This window comes from Bos indicus x Bos taurus, chromosome 19 (genome assembly GCF_003369695.1).
Source record: "Bos indicus x Bos taurus breed Angus x Brahman F1 hybrid chromosome 19, Bos_hybrid_MaternalHap_v2.0, whole genome shotgun sequence".
In the NCBI taxonomy this organism is placed as follows: Eukaryota; Metazoa; Chordata; class Mammalia; order Artiodactyla; family Bovidae; genus Bos; species Bos indicus x Bos taurus.
The window spans coordinates 51,596,589-51,611,771 of NC_040094.1; positions in this window are offsets into that span (position 1 = coordinate 51,596,589).

Below are 15,183 nucleotides of genomic sequence, written 5' to 3' on the forward strand. Positions count from 1 at the left end.
GATCCCAATTATCACCATACCTTGGATCACAGGTGGTTTTTTTTCAAACCTCAGCCTAACCTCCCGGTCTCTGGAAACCCTTCCACACCTGTGCCTTTGGTGCCCTCTGCAGAGTGGCTCAGCGACTTACAGGTTCATCATGCCCTCGCCCCCGTGGGGACAGGTGTGCTTTCCAGGCTCCTCTAAGGAAACTGGTCAAAGGAATGTCTCAGAGTAAAACCTGGCAGGGAAAGTGCATCAGATGTCAGGTGGGTGAGTTGGAGGAGAAGAGAGAGATGAAGAAAGGTTGTGGGGTGATGGCCAGGGCAGGACGGTGGCAGCAGCCAGCCATAGGAATCGCAGGAGACCTGATGGAGGGGCCTCAGCCCTGACAACCCCTTTTCCCTGGCCAGCAGGTGGGGGCCCGTTCCTCCAACTCTGGTTCTCTTTTTTGTGTCCTGAGGCTCCAGTATCTTCCATCCCTCCAACCACTGGGACTCAGAACTGAAATAGAAACCCAAATTCCTCTTTTCTACCATGAGGACAGGTTAACCTGAAGCCCCTCAAAGGAAACACGAATCAGAAAGTCAGAAGGCTTTAGCTCTAATGAAAGAGAAACGTGAGTCCTCTGGGCGTCTGTGGCCTTGATTCGCCTGGTGCTGTGCTGTGATCTGCCCTGACTGTGTGTCCTGCAGGGTGATAGAGAGAGCTCTGGCCACTGATCAGCCCTTGAAGCTGGGGGCCCCTCTCCCTCTGGGCTCCAGCCACAGGGGAAAGTTTTGCCCCTGGGAGGGCTGGCCATAGTGCCTGCCCGTGGAGCAGGGTTGGACCCACCTGAAGCAAATCTGTGGCCACGAGGTTTGTGAGGAGTGGGCCAGCATGTGGCATGGCTCCTGGACCTCCCTGTTGTGGTCCAGGAGCAGCAGCAGCTGGTGGGCAGCACACAGCATTGCCGCTGTCCAGGCCTGCAGAACAAAGCCACATGTGACCAGGTGCTCCAGGGATGCACAGGCAGGCGACAGGGCCGATCACACCAGCACTGTCCTGAGATCTTATGTGGTCTCCTGTGTTTATGAGCGGTGTACTGCCCTCTCTTCTTCAGCAGTGCTTATTTCTAAAATTAAATTCTATAGTTCTCCTGACAATTTTAACTCTAAACCTGTCTTGGAGCTTTATTCATTGTCTGACTCCAGCAGCAGAGATCGCTCCCAGCCCAGTGACTCCATGGCATGTACGTGTGAGCATACAGGAGCCCGTGTTTGTGAAAGAGCCCGGCTGTGGGTCAAGTCGAGTCTGAGGGCAGTGACCACCGTCATGGGGTAGGTGGGCTATCAGAAGTGCACCGTGAGCCCAGCAGGACAGCACCGGGTGCCTTGAGGCAACCTCCTGTGGCATGAAGGGCTCCAGCCACACTGAGCTCCAAGGTCAAGTCACTCTGCAGAGTCTCAAGGCTGTCTAAGTAAAGATTAAACAAAAGATGAAAAAGAAAAAAAATATGTGCAAGTTGTGTCAAAGTCTGTTTTGAGAAAACGGTGTAGATCTGGGTTGGAAGAGACAGGGGGCAAAAGTGACCCGGGCGCTCCCTATCCTCCGTGAACTGCCCTGCAACATGACAGCGACACATGCAGCCAGGGCAGGCCCAAGTGCGATGCTGACGACGACAGTGTCACCAGCTGCAGGGGCCTCTGGCTGCCTGGACCCCTGAATGACCGTGTGGCACCGGCCCCCTGAACAGGCTCCCAGGGTATGGGTGGAGGCCCCTGTATCCACAGATCCCCCACTGCAGACCATCACCAGGAGGCCACTCTTCCAACAGAGGGCTTGGGCAGCCAAGGGAGACCAGGTCAGGTGCATATGTGCACGGGGGATCACCCACACACGAGTCTCCCTCACCGTGAGCAGACCCTCAGACCAGGCCCCCCAGGCGTGCTGACTCAGACCTGCCAACAAGGGGCCAAGTTCAGAATCATATTCCACGCCCCCTCCACCCGACAGCAGCTGCCCCCAAGGCCTGTCCAGTTAGAGCCAGACATGACACAACGGACTGGTTCCTTATTGGGAAGGAGTACGTCAAGGCTGTATATTGTCATCCTGCATATTTATATATGCAGAGTACATTGTGCAAAATGCTGGGCCGGTTGAAGCACAAGCCAGAATCAAGATTGCCAGGATTAATATCCATAATCTCAGCTATGCAGATGACACCACCCTTACGGCAGAAAGCAAACGGGAACTAAAGAGCCTCTTGATGAAAATGAAAGAAAAGAGTGAAAAAGCTGACTTAAAACATGACATTCAAAAGACTAAGATCATGGCATCTGGTCCCATCAGTCCAGTTCAGTTCAATTGCTCAGTCGTGTCTGACTCTTTGCAACCCCACAGACTGCAGCATTCCAGGACTTCCTGTCATTCACCAACTCCCAGAGTTAACTCAAACTCATGTCATTTGAGTCGGTGATGCCATCCAACCATCTCATCTTCTGTCATCCCCTTCTCCCGCCTTCAATTTTCGCCAGCATCAGGGTCTTTCAAATGAGTCAGCTCTTCGCATCAGGTGGCCAAAGGATTGGACTTTCAGCTTCCACATCAGTCCTTCCAATGAATATTCAGGACTGATTTCCTTTAGGATGGACTGGTTGGATCTCCTTGCAGTTCAAGGGACTCTCAAGAGTCTTCTCCAACACCACAGTTCAAAAGCATTAATTCCTTGCTGCTCAGCTTTCTTCATAGTCCAACTCTCACATCCATACATGACTACTGGAAAAACCATAGCTCTGACTAGATGGACCTTTGTTGGCAATGTCTCTGCTTTTTAATATGCTGTCTAGGTTAGTCATAACTTTTCTTCCAAGGAGGAAACATCTTTTAATTTCCAGGCTGCAGTCACTGGTCCCATCACTCATGGCAAATAGATGGGGAAACAATGGAAACAGACTTTATTTTCTTAGGCTCTACAATCACTGCAGATGGTGTCTGCAGCCATGAAATTAAAAGACAGTGGCTCCTTGAAATGACTCTAGCAGTCATGTATGGATGTGAGAGTCGGATCGTAAAGAAAGCTGAGCACCAAAGAATTGATGCTTTTGAACTGTGATGTTGGAGAAGACTCTTGAGTCCCTTGAACTGCAAGGAGATCCAACCAGTCCATCCTAAAGGAAATCAGTCCTGAATATGCATTGGAAGGACTGATGCTGAAGTTGAAGCTCCAACACTTTGGCCCCTTGAGCGAAGAGTCAGTTCTTTGCAAAAGACTCTGATGCTGGGATAGATTGAAGGCAGGAGGAGAAAGGGACAATAGAGGATAAGACGGTTGGATGGCATCACTGACTCAATGGAAATGAGTTTGAGCAAGCTCTGGGATTTGGTGGTGGACAGGGAAGCTTGGCGTGCTGCAGTCCATGGGGTCCCAAAGAGTTAGTCACAACTGAGTGACTGAACTGATCCTGAGAAGGCCTGCCTGGGTGGTAGGGGCCTCCCCCAGTGAGCCTGGTCCCCATCTGGGCTCATAGCCTGAACACCCAGCACCTGCATCCTCGAGCAGATGTCCACATTTCCAGCTTCTTCTGATTTTAAAAGTGAGGCCATGGACAGCCTGTCAGACCAGCACCAGTTCCTAGAACAGCAGGCACAGTTCAGGGCAGCATGGGGAGCCCGGGGGTCGGCAGGGAGAGGCTGTCCGGCTGACTCAGCTCTTCTGTGCAGATGCTGCTGAGGCTTGGCTCTACAAGGACCAAGTGGACAAGTTGTAAACAGTGAGGGAGGAGCTCAACTCACCACCACCCCACCCTGACAGGTCTGCTCACCTGCCTCCCAGTCCTCTCAGCTTTCTGGCAAGAGAGCCCTCACGGGAACACGGAGGCAGGAGGCTGGGCTGCTCCGCGGGCTGGCCGTTCTGTCAAGGCCTCTGCCTAGTCCCTAGTCTGGCTTCTGAGACAGGATGACCTCCCGCTCCCGACAAGTGCCTTCCCCACCCACCTCCCCTCCCCCTAGCAGAGTGCAAGCCAGAGACGTGCAGGAGGGATGAGTATTCCAGGCCCAAGGCCATGTCATTGGTTCTAGGTCCACGTTTTCCTCTGTGTGTGTGTGAGTCGCTCAGTCCTGTCCAACTCTTAGTGACCCCATGGACTGTTGCTTGCCAGGCTTCTGTGCCCGTGGAGTTCTCCAGGCAAGAATACTGGAGTGGGTTGCCATTCCCTCTTCCAGGGGTTCTTCCCAAACTAGGGATGGAAACTGAGTCTCCTACATTGCAGGCAGATTCTGTACCATCTGAACCATCAGGGAATCCCATCTGCTCCTTTAGTAGCAAACAATCCCCACATTCTTTTAGCCTCTGAATCCTTTTTAGAACCCCTTATCAGCTGAGACAGTGAATATCCAACAAGAAAATGGCAACTGGGTGGCCAATACTCCATGCTCGAAAACGATGGAGTGAAGGAGTGTGGAACCTCCATTCACATGCCACCAGTCAAGTCCCGAGATTTTGTGCCAAATGGCAACAAACTGGGTTTTGGAGAAGACAATGGCACCCCACTCCAGTACTCTTGCCTGGAAAATCCCATGAACGGAGGGCCTGGTGGGCTGTAGTCCATGGGGTCGCTAAGAGTCAGACACGACTGAGCGACCTCACATTCACTTTTCACTTTCATGCATTGGAGAAGGAAATGGCAACCCACTCCAGTGTTCTTGCCTGGAGAATCCCAGGGACGGGAGAGCCTGGGCTGCCGTCTATGGGGTCGCACAGAGTCAGACATGACTGAAGCGACTTAGCAGCAGCAGTGCATATTTTATGAAGCAGGTGAGACTCAGTGCTCTCCAAAAACCATACTCCCCTCCTTAATTTAGCAGTCTGCCTCCAAAAGCTACCCAGGTAACTCAGAGATAAAGAATCTGTCTACCCAGCAGGAGAGGCAAGTTTGGTCCCTGGGTGGGGAAGATCCCCTCGAGAAGGGAATGGCAACACACTCCAGTATTCTTGCCTGGGAAATCTCAAGGACGGAGGAGCCTGATGGTCTACAGTCCATGGGATGCTAAAAGAGCTGGACCCAACTCAGCAAATAAAACAGCAGCAGCCACCTCCAAAGTGGGGAGGGGCGGGAAGCCGACTCTGTAAACGTGTTCCTCCGCCCCAGGGACACCCATGGCTGTTGAGCAGCCTTCATTGAGAACCCACTGTGCTCAGAATGGCTGGCCTTCACCCCGTTGGGAGAGCAGGGACCTCGTCAGAACAAAACACCCTTGTTTATTGACCCCTCGAAGAAGGGAACTGCACCCTCTCTCCCTTACTCACCCCCACCCCAGGGGGCCCAGCCTCAGTGTGGACAGTCCCCTGGGGTTCCCATGAAGCCTGAGCAGCCGGCTGGGCTCTGCTTTCAGCCTGTGGACCTCCCCCTCAGGCTGACTCTGGCACATTCTGGAAGGTGGGGACCTGAACCCTCAGGTGTGTGCTGACCAGCTGAGGCCTGGGCACCTGGACCTGTCCCCAGAGCACCTGCCCTCAGCTTCCTGCTCACAGCCCTCCTGGGGCCCCTTGTGGAAAACACCCAATTTTAAACTTTGACCCTCAGTCACTCTCAGACCTGGTGGCCTCTGGCCCGTATATTCTAGCCCTGGGTCAGGACGCTCTGCCAGGAGGGGAGGTCAGAGTTCAAATGAGGATGCAGAGGAAGAAAGCACTGCCCCAGGCTTGGGGTGAGGAGGGGGAGGACAGGAGGGGCATCTGTGCTCCTGGAGTGTCCTGGCACTGACGGCCAATCTTCTCAGGCCAGGAGGGCGGGAAGACCCTCGAACCTTCTGACCCCTACTGAAGGCTGAGTGAGTCTCTGAACAGGGTGGCATTGGGGGAGTGTTCTGGGGGGCTGCAGTTGACTAAAAGAAAACCACACAGTGAGAGAGCTATGATGGAGTTAGAGAATCTGTCCCAAGAGATGGGGGAGGCCAGTTCGTGGGGCTTCTGGCCAGGAGTACAGGTGGGCTTTCCTGGCGCTCTAGTGGTAAAGAACCCGCCTACCAATGCAGGAACCGTACGAGACCTGGGTTCGATCTCTGGGATAGCAAGATCCCCTGAGGAGGGCATGGCAACCCACCCCAGTATTCTTGCCTGGAGAATCCCATGGACTGAGGAGCCTGGTGGGGTACAGGCCGTAGGGTCGCAGAGTCGGACACAACTGAAATGACTTGGCATGATGCACAGATGGTGAAGGATACGTCTGGGCGAAGGTGACTCTACTGCTTGCCACAGAGAACAGATATATCACAAGTTAAGGGTGAGGGTGCTTTTCTTTTGTGGGAAAACGCAAGCAGGTGGGGTCAGTGAAATTCTTCCTGAGTCACCTAACGATCTAAGAGGCTGCTTGTCCAGATACACAGAGTCCGTTAACGTCTCTAATTCCTGTCTGAGCACAGAAGTGCACTGTGAGTCAGCGGCTGCAGAGGATTCATCTTTGCAGAACTGGACAGTGAGCAAGACACTCTGTGCTCCTCTTTTGTGTGCAGGGTCAAGCCCAGCAGGCTGCAGCCCTCAGCTGAGTCACTCAGGGATGGCCCCTCAGCCTTGGTGACCATCCAGGAGCCCCTGGGAGCTCCCCCTCTTCTCCAGATGGTCTTGAGGGTGACAGTCCTCCCAGGAAAGGCAGCATGGTGGTGCCAGGGTCCCACAGCCCCTCCCCTGGGAGAAGCCCCAGATGGGTCAGAAGAGTGAGGTGATGGCCTTCAAAGGACCCATGGTTTTGCACTTAGAGCCCGTGGGCATTTCAGCCTGGCCCCAGCCCTTCCACCCACCGCCCCGGAGCCTTGGGGAAGCCCTGAGATAGCCATGTGGGGGATTATTTTACTGTCCCTTCACATCCCATAAACCCCACTCTCTTTAATCTAATAAAAATTGTTGTTTATTCTTAAAGAACACAGTATTCTCTGATTACTTGAGCACAGGATCATTGTAGAAATTCTGGAGGAAAAAAAGTTGAAGAAACTGTAAAAACCTATAGTTCCCAAACTCAGACATACTTCCTGATGATATTTTATGTTCGTCTAGCTTTTCTGGAAGTATATGTTTCTATGGATTCAAAAGGAATGGGCTTCCCAGGTGGCACCAGTGGTAAAGAACCTGCCTGCCAATTCAGGAGCTATAAGCACATGCAGGCTCGATCCCCGGATCGGGAAGATCTCCTGGAGGATCGCATGGCAACCCACTTCAGAATTCTTGCCTGGGAAATCCCATTACAAGAGGAGCCTGGCAGGCTGCAGGCCAGTGGGTCCCAAAGAGTCAGACACCATTGAAACGAGTTAGCATGCAGGCAGTCATTCAAAGGGAAATTGGGACGATGCTGTCTGCACAGTTGGGGGTTTAGGCTGCCTGGTTCTGCTGATGCCCCCACAGTACTGTCAGATGTGCCCAGCCTCAGCACAGGCCCTCAGTCCACACCAGACACGTCCACACACAGGAGCTGTTATGGAACCTGTAACTGAGGCAGCTACGGTCACAGGAGCACCCCAACCAGATCCTCTACTTCCCCGCAGACCCTCAGGTGATCCCAGGAGCACTGGCTCCTCCAGGCTCAGCGGCACTTCCAGGAGCAGGGCCCCTCTCTGCCACACGACAGACCCCAGGGGTCCTCCTCCTTGATGACCATTTCAAGCAGCCCCTGAAGATGGTCGTTACCAGCTCCTGCCTCCCCCAGGAACAGCTGAGGAGTCTGCCTCTGTCCGCAGCGCTCTTTCTGAGATGCCTCTTGGAAACTCCCAAGGAGGGAGGGCATCTCCCAAGATCAGAAGGAGCCGCATCCTGGGCCCTGGCCTGCCCTCTCTTTGGTCTGGGGTTAGAGTCTTCCCAGAGAAGCGTCCTGATTCTTGGGTAATTCTGGGAATGGAGGCAGAAAGTTGAAAGGAGAGAGCAGACTCTGTGTGTGAAGGTTCCTCCACCACCTTCTCTGGGGGTCACTCGGAGTGACTAGGGCAAGAGAGAGCCGGAAGCCAGGGTGTATGGGCCAGTCTCACGCTCAGTGGGATGAAGGGAAGCCTCTTTGAAGGGCTCTAACTTTTATGTATGTTTTTGTAACTGCATGTCCCTCCCGGGCCTGCTGGTCCAGGGACTTCCCGGGATTGGGGCATAAGCCTCACCCCCCTGGCACTGGTTCCCACTCAGCCCTCCACAAATGTCTGTTGAATAAACAAGAGTTGATTTGGAAAAGAATTCACACTGTTAGAATAGAGTACTTTAAACAAACCAATAAATAACAACACAAAATCAACCAACCAACACAAAAATGGACTTATCCTATCCCCAAAATTCCCTTGCTAGGGATGCCTCTCACCTTACAGGTGAGGATTCTGTGGGGAGCAGGTTTGAACACCCCAAGTCTTCTGGCACCCTGGCAGTTTCCGAGGGTGCTCCCCCAGGGCCCAGAGTAGCCAGGCCAGTCCCCCAGGAAGGTCTGAGTTGGCTCAGGGACTCTCGTCTGGTATCCCCAGCTCCTGTGCCTGCAGCCCCACCAGTGACTTGCCTGCCATGCCCCAGCTGCTGCCAGGGAGCTCGTCACACTTGCACAGGACTTGCCCTCCAAGGTAAACACCCGACTGGGCCCCACCGGGGGAAGGACACCCACTCTGCGCTCAGAGGCATTAGAACAAGGGGGAACTTGCTCTTTGGGGACCAGGGGGAAGCGCAGGCTGGTAAGCCTGTGTGGAGGCAGGGGGACAGCAGCAGGATGGGTGTTTAACTGAGGAAAGGAGGCAGGCGGTGCCTCAGTCAGGGCCACCAAGGAATGGGGCCACCAACCCCCTCATGGCACTGTGCATCCTGTACATAAACGCAGCGCTTGTGAGCACACCCGGGGATTCCCTCTCGGGATACCATCCCCGGAGACTTACTTTCTGTTTACCTCTTATTTCACTGCTATGCAGAGTACATCATGCGAATTGCCAGGCTGGATGAAGCACAAGCTGGAGTCAAGACTGTTGGAAGAAATACCAACAACCTCATAGATGCAGATGATACCACTCTAAATGACAGAAAGTGAAGAGGAACCAAAGAGCCTCCTGATGAGGGTGAAAGAGGAGAGTGAAAAAGCTGGCTTAAAACTCAATATTTATAAAACTAAGACCATAGCATCTGATCCCATCACTTCAGGGCAAAGAAAGGGAAAAAGTGGAAGCAGTGACAGATTTTCTTTTCTTGGGCTCCAAAATCACTGTGGATGGTTACTGTAGCCATGAAATTAAAAGATACTTGCTTCTTTCAGAAGGAAGGAAAGCTATGCCCAACCTAAACAGCATGTTAAAAAAACAGAGACATCACTTTGCTGACAAAGTTCCATATAGTCAAAGCTATGTTTTTTTCAGTAGTCATGGACAGATGTGAGAGTTGGACCATAAAAAGGCTGAGTGCTGAAGAACTGATGCTTTTGAACGGTGGTGCTGGGGAAGACACTTGAGAGTCCCTTGGACAGCAAGGAGATCAAAGCAGCCAATCCTAAAGGAAATCAACACATCGGCCACCTGATGCGAAGAGCTGACTCACTGGAAATGACCCTGATGCTGGGAAAGATTGAAGTCGAAAGGAGAAGGAGGCAGCAGAGGATGAGATGGTTGGACAGCATCACTGACTCAATGGACACAAATCTGAGCAAACTCTGGGAGACAGTGAAGGACAGGGGAGCCTGGCATGCTGCTGCCCATGGGGTCACAGTCAGGCACAACTTAGCAACCCAACAACAACAGCTTTTGTAAATGCTGGGCAATGAACACGTTGTCATAAGGGATAACAGTGTTCTAATGTTTAAATCACCTAGTGAGCCATTCCTCTTCCAGGCAGAGCTGCCTCCCCGTGTCTACTGTGGCCAATGAATCTCCGTTCCTGTTGCCCCATCAGCAAGGTGACCTAAGGTACACTGACAGGGCTCGTCCCCAGAGGGGAGAGGAGAGTGTCCAGTCGGCAGTGGCCTTCGAGCCAGGGTCTGGGCAGCCCGGAAGCATCAGGGACCCTGGAGGGAGCTGTGGGGACCACGTGGCTCAGCCAGACTGGCGGAGCCCACCTCCTCCCTGACTCTGAGGGGCCACTGCAGGAGTTAGACCCTCAGGACCGAGTTACTCAATGCACAGCGGGGGCGGGGCAGAGCCAGACCTACCTCATGATCCCTGAAGCAGCAACAAGCACCCCAGTTATAAGCACTTCCATAAGTAAAATGTTATACTATGTTGAAGAAAATAAAAGAACGTTTAGATAAAGGGAAAGGCATATCTGGGTGTTGGTTGAGGAAGGATGAATACTGAAAATGTGATTCTTTCAAAAAATGATTTGTAAAGACAAATAATTCCCAAGAGCACTGATTGCTGGGGCAGCTGGGGACAAAATAACCAGATGTTTGAGGAATGCAGCCATTTCATAAAGCAAACATCATGCTTCTGGGTGACTCCATCAGAAAGAGAAATATTAATGGGTGAAGAATTTTAGTCTTACATTTTAAAACTTAAAAATTTCTAAAGTACGGACGTTCCCTGGTACTCTAATGGTATGGATTTTGCACTTTCACTGCCGTGGCCTGGGTCCAATCGCTACTTGAGGAACTGAGATCCCACAAGCCACGTGGCATGGCCAGCTTGGCTGAAAACATTCTGGACCTGAGACTGAAAAGACTGTGACGTGAATGCTGACATCTGGACTGCAGGAGCCCTAGGGAGATCACTGAAAAGGAAAAGGAAGGATGTGCATTTCTTGGAGTTTAGATAAAAGAAGAAAAGAAAATGCAAGATTTTGGTTGGAAGGGGGATATAGGCACTAGGGTGAGGAAGTAAGTAAAACACTCCCCTCTCCTAACCAAGGGCTTCCCAGGTGGCTCAGTGGTAGAGAAGCTGCCTGACAAAGCAGGAGATGCAGGAGGCACGGGCTCAATGCCTGGATCAGGAAGATCCTCTGGCCGAGGACATGGCAACCCCCTCCGTTGGCTGAGGAAATGGCAACCCCCTCCAGTATTCTTGCCTGGAGAATCCCATGGACAGAAGAGCCTGGTGGGCTGCAGTCCACAGGATCGCAAAACACCAGACACGACTCAGCAACTGAGCCCAGCACAGCCCTCCTCACCAGAGACAAGAGGGAAAGTTTAAATCTTCCCCAAAAGGATGATGTACATAGGAATGAGCACAACCGGATTCTTCCTCAGCTGCTCTGGAAATAAGGCGACACTGGACCAGGGCTTTCGAAATATCGAGGAAACAAGAAGCCATGATTCTGGGACTGTGAACCCAGCCTCAAAGCTCACAAACACAAAGCCCTGTTTAAACACACTCTTAGGCTCATGAGCCCTTGGAGGGTCTGCAGTCCGAGACCTGCCCTTCAGTGGGGGTGCCGAGTGTCTGAGATGCCAGCAGACATGTGTTCACGAACGTGGCCACATGCCTCGGGGAAGCTGCTCAACCAGAATGAGAGAATACAAGTCTATATATGTCAGCGTAGGATGGGTGAGGGCTGGTCCACGAGGATCCATAACTGGATGCCTGGAAAGAGAACTCAACTATCAGAGACTGTCACGTTGGATAAAAATCTAGATAGCTTCTACTTATAAGAGATAAACCTACCTTGTGGACACAAAGGGCTGAAAGTAAAAGTCTTTAAAATAATCTACTGTGAAGATTCTAACAAGAGACAGTTAGTGTTGCTGTACCGATATCAGACAAAAGAGACTAAGATAAATTGGATGATTAGGGTGAAGCGGGTCACTATCTGACGACAAAGGCTCAGTTTACAGAGAAGGTAAAGTCTCCTACATACGAACCATCAAATTGAGAGCTTTCCAAACTGCTAACGTGTGTTCGCATGTCCATTCACGTAAGTTGATCCACGTGTCTGGCGTGCATTGCCATATGCAAGCGTCCTGCACAAGCCGCTGTGCTTTCGGGGACCTCACAGTACTATATAGAGTATATAGAGTCTTTATTTCAGGGACAAGACCTGAATGTGGAACAGTGCATGACCTGTGCAGCAGCCCTCAGAACGCAATCCAGTGTTACCAAGTCATCAATGTACTGTCCAGACATCACCGATCTGTTTTTCAAGAGGATAGATAGAATTGAATTCAGTGAGGAACCGGAACCTATGCCCGTGGATCATGAATGAAGTTGCAGCTCGCCCTCCGTCTCCTATTGCTGATCACCCTTCATGTCTACCATCTCCCACCTCCTCTCCCTCCTTTTGCAGTTAGTAACTCTGCTTGCTTCTTCACCTGATGCCAGACCCTGTATGCCAGTACTGCACTACTGGATTTTTCAACAGACTGCACTCTAAGATTTAAACGTTCCATTTCTTGTGTTTGTGGGTTTGTTATGTATTATTTGTGTAAAAAGTACTATACACCAATTGGTCTTCAAAAGTGGCCCTACTGGTAAAGAACCCCCCTCCCAATGCAGCAGACATAAGAGATGTGGGTTCAGTTCCTGGGTAGGGAAGAGCCCCCAGAGGAGGGAATGGCAACCCACTCCAGTATTCTTGCCTGGAGAATCCCATGCACGGAGGAGCCTGGCGGGCTACAGTCCATAGTGTTGCACAGAGTCGGACACAGCGCAAGCAACTTGGCACGCATGCATTACAAACCGATTACAGTATAGCAGTCCCCACTCCAGTGTTCTTGCCTGGAGAATCCCAGGGACGGGAACCTGGTGGGCTGCCGTCTATGGGGTCCACAGAGTCAGACACGACTGAAGCGACTTAGCAGCAGCAGCAGCAGCAGGACTACATAGCCATTGTGTTAGTCGGGTACCAAGGCTAGCTTTGTTGGACTCACAAATTAGACTTGTGAATGTGCTCCCAAAACACACATGTAAGGTTCATATGTAGGGGACTCAGTGTATAACACTTTAAGTATTTTTGCATCTAATAGTATAGCTTCCATAAATGCTTCTAATAGCATATATGATAAAAGACTGCTAGAACCACAGGGAGAAATGGATGATCCTCCGTCTTCGGAGCAGTTCCAACCCACCTCTCCCAACCATTGACAAATCAGCTCAAGCTGAAAACATTTGGCAAGTACATAAAAGATCTACATTACCCCACTGACCACTTTGATGGGAGGGACCCCAGAAGATACAGGGATGTCTCAAGGACCTGAGGCATTTACAAAAACTGTGTGTGTGTGTGCGTGTGGCAACTGAGACACAAAATGGCAAAATGTCCCAGTGAGGGAGCCCAGAGAATGAGGACAGAAGTTAGAAAGAAGTCACAAGCTGCTAACAGAAAGATAAACATGCCACCACTTCTGGAATATGAAGAATGTGCTGCTGAATGTTTGTTTGTAGTCAGATAGGAAATCAGGACTGAAATCGACAAATTCCTAGAACCAAGACAAAACGAAACTCCACCCTTCCCGTGATGCAGCAGATGCTATGATTTGAGGGTGAAACTTTCAAGAGAAGTAAAGGGATGACATTGAGGGAGCCTAGTGCCCTTGAAAGACAGGTTCCCAGGTTGCACAGCAAAAGATGCACGCCTTAGACAAGCGTGAGTGTTTGTACAGACACAAGAAATGTCTAGAAAGCTCTAAGAGGAAGTGTCCACAAATGTTACCTTTGGGAAGTAAACAGGAGTCCCAGTGAGATACAGCACAGTTCATTTCTCTTATCTTCTTGGGACATTTGAGTGGTTTCAGTTCAGTTCAGTTCAGTCCCTCAGTCGTGTCCGACTCTTTGCGACCCCATGAACTGCAGCATGCCAGGCCTCCCTGTCCATCACCAACTCCCTGAGTCCACCCAAACCCATGTCCATCGAGTCGGTGATGCCATCCAACCATCTCATCCTCTGTCGTCCCCTTCTCCTCCTGCATCACGGTCTTTTCAAATGAGTCAGCTCTTTGCATCAGCTGGCCAGAGTATTGGAGTTTCAGCTTCAACATCCGTCCTTCGGATCAGTCCTGAACACCCAGGACTGATCTCCTTAAGGATGGACTGGTTGGATCTCCTTGCAGTCCAAGGGACTCTCAAGAGTCTTCTCCAACACCACAGTTCAGAAGCATCAATTCTGTGCTCAGCTTTCTTCACAGTCCAACTCTCACATCCATACATGACCACTGGAAAAACCATAGCCTTGACTAGATGGACCTTTGTTGGCAATGTCTCTGCTCTTTAATATGCTGTCTAAGTTGGTCATAACTTTCCTTCCAAGGAGTAAGTGTCTTTTAATTTCATTGCCACAATCACCATCTGCAGTGCTTTACTTTCAACATAAACTAGTTTCATTTTCAAATGCTTTATCAGGATACCCATTTTCATCAAGGTCCCAGGAGGTCTCATTCTGTAGGGACAAGACTCTAAGTGCTCAGCCGAAGCTCAAGGCCCATCAGTGTGTGGGACTCTCCTCTCCTCCTGCTGCAACAGCCCCTTCCCAGGAGCCCCCATGAACTGAGAGACCCTAGGCAAGGCTGGATGTGAGGGCAAGCAAGGACTGATTTGGAAGGTGGCCTTGGAACTAGACCCTCCCTCCAGCACAGAGGAGAATGGTGGGCAAGCATCAAACACGACGTGTGGCAATTTGGTCCCCAGGCTGGATCATATCTGAGGCCCTTCGGATGGGGCCAGCGACCCAGGCCTTCGTGCCTCTTTGTGGGGAGGATGAATTTCACACCGACTTTCATGCACCTTCCTGTGAGGACAACTGACTCTGAGGTTTATTTATCCACCAGGCAAAGGTTACTCCTTTGGCACAGCCAGGACTTTGTCCTGTTCAACTCAGCTCCAGACACCAAGTTGTTGCTCAACGTTCAGGCCCTGAGTCCAGCTGGAGAATGGCCCTTCTTGCCCTTGATCTCCTTAAAGATCTAGAGGATCCACCTGTGGGGCAGCTGCAATGTTCTTTCCTGTCCAGTCTAGGCCCTTCCTCTGCCACCCACAAAATTCAGGGATCCCCTAGAACTTGGTTCTGCATTTTCCTTTCTTTACATGAAAGCTGGGCATCACCCACACCAGCAACTCTCTGCCCACTTGATGAGTACTTGCCCAGCCTGAGTCCACAGCCTCTCCCCTGGTGGCCCAGAAATACTTCTTTGCCCCTTACTCCGCTCTACACCCTGCCAGCAGGTCACTATAGGTTCTATTGGAAGGGGACAGTCCACAGGGCACTCAGTTGGCACTGCGGACCTCTGGGCTTCCTCACCCCACCTCCAAACTATCAATAACTGTGGGGTCGCCCTTCTCCATACACCTTCGAGGCTTCTGCTCCCCCAT